Source organism: Pristiophorus japonicus, chromosome 10 (genome assembly GCF_044704955.1).
Source record: "Pristiophorus japonicus isolate sPriJap1 chromosome 10, sPriJap1.hap1, whole genome shotgun sequence".
NCBI classification, from domain to species: Eukaryota; Metazoa; Chordata; class Chondrichthyes; family Pristiophoridae; genus Pristiophorus; species Pristiophorus japonicus.
In genome coordinates, this window is record NC_091986.1 from 20,401,519 (window position 1) to 20,405,684 (window position 4,166).

A 4,166-nucleotide genomic window follows, 5' to 3' on the forward strand; every position below is an offset into this window, starting at 1 on the left:
GATGCTCATTCTAGAATTGGTCAAATCTTCAAAATTATTCCATATGAGTTCTCAACGTGATTTCTTAAAGGTACTGTGATCATTGAATGACCTGGTGAAGGTTATAATCAACCCCATATCAAATAGAGGCATTTGATTATTTTTCTCTCGTTCACTTTCTCACACCCATTTAGCTTACTTCTCTGAAACACTCATTCCTCAATGAAGAGTTAGGAAAGGCAACTCTGGTTTCCACCTGAACTTTGAACTGTGCCCTAGAAAATGCAGGAGGACAAGATGGGCTGACTCAGCAGTGCTTTTCCATTGCTTTGAATTTAAGAAGATAAGAACATAAGAAATTGGAGCAGGAGTCGGCCATTTGACCCCTCGAGCCTGCTCCGCCATTCAGTAAAATCATGGCTGATCTGATCATGGACTCAGCTCCACTTCCCTGCCCGTTCCCTATAACCTTTTAATCCCTTATCGCTCAAAAATCTATCTATCTCCATCTTAAATATATTCAATGACCCAGCCTCCACAACTCTCTGGGGCAGAAAATTACACAGACTTACAACCCTATGAGAGAAGAAATTTCTCCTCATCTCAGTTTTAAATGGGCGACCCCTTATTCTGAGACTATGAGCAAGAACCAAATTTGTGGTTATCGCCCAAAAATAGGCTTATTTCCGTTGTGGGCGTTAAAAAAGGGTTTTCAGATCGCTGGCTTCTCGCCCATTCTCACAACACCTAGTTTACATTTTTGAAAATAGGCATTACCACGAGCGATATCAAATGGGTGGTAGCGTTAAATTTTTTTGACCTTCTGCCGTAAAGTGTGGCCGTCCTTAGCAACGGCATGGCAATGCTCGATTCCTATGACTCAGGAGGTCAAGGGCCATCATGACATGCACAGAAGAAGAGACAGAGAGAGAGGGAGCTCAGAGACACTGAAAGCATGTGTGACTGTGGTGTGTGCTTGGCTGGCTGTTGTGGGAGGCACAACAGAGATTCACCAGTAGCAAAAAGCCTATTAAGCACCAAAAACATAGTTGGCACCGGGTTTTTGTCCAACAAATAATATATAACATGGAAAGGATGGAAGAGGCCCTGGAGCTGATAGCCAGGAACACCGGTGGTCACGGAGCGGTGCACTGCACCCCAAGGTGACGCATCCCCATTACCAACCACACATGAGAGCCAGCAACAACATGTTGCTTCTGGCTCGGAGAACGTTCCCACCTCGGGACGGTCCTCTCTGTCATGTTTGTAACTATAATGTAACACCACTGCATTACTGTATACACTCAACTTAGATGCACACCTTGACCACAGGGAGTGAACTTGTGGGAGACACTCCTTACCTGACTACACAGGTATATAAAGGGAGGTCCCACACAGGGTCATCACTTCTGGAGTCCTGTAATAAAGAGTTAAGGTCACAGAGAGGCCTTGTCCCTGGAATGTGCCCCATGTGGTTTCATGCTGTAGAGTAAGGACTTTACATTGGCGATGAGAAACGGGAATTCACGACCCATGAGAATGACCACCAGTAGCACAGAGGAATGGTACTGTGTTGGGGAAGACTGGGACGATTTTGTCGAGAGGCTTCAGCAAAGCTTCGTTACGAAAGACTGGCTGGGGGATGCAGAGGCCGACAAGCGACGGGCTCATCTCCTGACCAGCTGCGGGCCAAAGACTTATGCACTCATGAAGGACTTACTGGCACCTGAAAAGCCGTTGGACAAAACCTTTGAAGAACTTAGCAAATTAATCGGGGAGCACCTCAAACCGGCGAGCAGCATACACATGGCTCGACACAGATTCTACACCCATCGACACCGTGAAGGACAGAGCATACCGGACTTTGTAGCGGACCCTCGGCGTTTGGTCAGCCTGGGTAAGTTCACAGACGCCTGCAGGGGGAAATTGCTGAGGGACTTCTTTATCGAGGGTATCGGTCATGACCTTGGAAGCGGCAGCGTTGTTAGCTCAAACTTTCATGGTGTGGGAGGAAGAGATAAAAATGATTTACGCGGGCAATTCTGTTTCTAACACAGCAATGGATCAGGGAGTCAAGATCATCAATGCTGCTCAGAGCCCCGTAGGCAGGCAGGGGCAGTCCGACATTTACCAGGCAGCAATAAACCGCAGAGCAGGACCTCAACAGAGACAATGGCAGGCTGAACGGACATTCACGCCATCACAGTGGACAATGCGGCCCGGGATGGGGCCATTGACACCCACTAATAGGGTTCTTTAGAGCAGTCAAAGGGACAGTCTTGTGGAATTTCTGGCCATGGTCCCTTTGTCCCCAACAATGGAAACTTTAACTCATGCGTGTGGTGTGGGGGAAAATACTCAGCCAGATCCTGCAGATTCCAACAGTTTGTCTGCAGAAATTGCAATCTGAGTAGTCATTTAGCTCGAATGTGCAGAAAACCTGCAACCAGACTAATATACAAGGCAGATGGACCAGAAGAGAGTTCTGTGAGGCAGGATGACTTTTGGGGCAAATCGATGGATGTCGAGGTTCAGCGGGTCCATGTGGCGAATATTCACCGTTCATGCACCAAAACGCCACCAATGATGATGAGGGTTTTGTTGAATGGCATCCCAGTACGCATGGAGCTGGACACTGGGGCCAGCCAGTCACTCATGGGCGTTCAGCAATTTGAGAAGCTAAGGCCACTGAAAGCTAGTAGACCCAAATTAGAACGTATTGAGACACAATTACGAACTTACACCAAAGAAATCATTCCGGTGCTAGGCAGTGCAATGAAGGCTGTCACACACAATGGATTAGTGAATCGGCTGCCGCTCTGGATTGTCCCGGGCAATGGTCCCACACTGTTGGGGAGGAGCTGGTTAGCCAAGATGAACTGGAAATGGGGGGATGTTCACGCAATGTTCTTGGTGGAGCGAAGTTCGTGCTCACAAGTCCTACAACAATTCAAGTCACTATTCCAACCGGGCGTCGGGACTTTCAAAGGCACTAAAGTAGTGATACACATCACCCCGGACACCAGGCCAGTGCACCACAAAGCCAGAGCGGTGCCGTTTGTGATGAAGGAAAAAATCGAGAGCGAATTGGACCAGCTGTTGCGAGAGGGCATCATCTTGCCTGTTGAATTCAGCGACTAGGCGAGCCCCATCGTTCCCGTTCTAAAAGCGGATGGCTCTGTCAGGATCTGTGGCGACTACAAGGCCACCATCAATCGGGTGTCCCTGCAAGACCAATACCCGCTCCCAAGAGCGGAGGACCTCTTCGGCACGCTGGCAGGCGGCAAGCTGTTCACCAAGTTGGACCTCAATTCAGCCTATATGACCCAGGAACTGGCCGACGAATCTAAGCTACTGACCACCATCACCACGCACAAGGGACTGTTTGAGTATAACAGGTGCCCGTTTGGCATTCGATCAGCGGCCGCGATTTTTCAATGTAACATGGAAAGCCTGCTTAAATCCATTCCGGGAACGATCGTATTCCAGGACGACATCCTCATCACGGGTCGAGACACCGAGGAACACCTCCATAACCTGGAGGAGGTGCTACGCCGACTGGACCGGGTAGGCCTGCGACTCAAGTCTAAATGCATGTTTTTAGCTCCTGAGGTTGAGTTTCTGGGCAGGAGGGTTGCTGCAGATGGGATTTGGCCCACCGAATCCAAAACAGAGGCGGATCGACGAGCACCCAGGCGCTGCAACACATCGGAGCTGCGTTCATTCCTGGGACTGTTGAACTATATCGGGAACTTTTTGCCGAATTTGAGCACGTTACTGGAGCCGCTACACATTGCGATTGGTTTTGGGGGATTGTCAGGAACGGGCTTTTGATCGGACGCGAAACCTACCAAGCTATTGACCCTGTACGACCCCTGTTAACGTTTAGTTCTGACATGTGATGCATCACCCTATGGGGTTGGGTGCATGTTGCAGCAGGGTAATGCTGAGGGTCAGCTACAACCTGTGGCTTATGCCTCCAGGTCGCGCTCTCAAGCAGAACGGGGATATGGGATGGTCGAGAAGGAAATGCTTGCATGTGTCTATGGTGTAAAAAAATGCATCAGTACCTCTTTGGTAGGAAGTTTGAATTAGAGACGGACCACAAGCCACTCACATCCCTGTTGTCAGACAGCAACGCTGTCAATGCTAACGCATCACCCCACATACAGCAGTGGGCTCTCAGG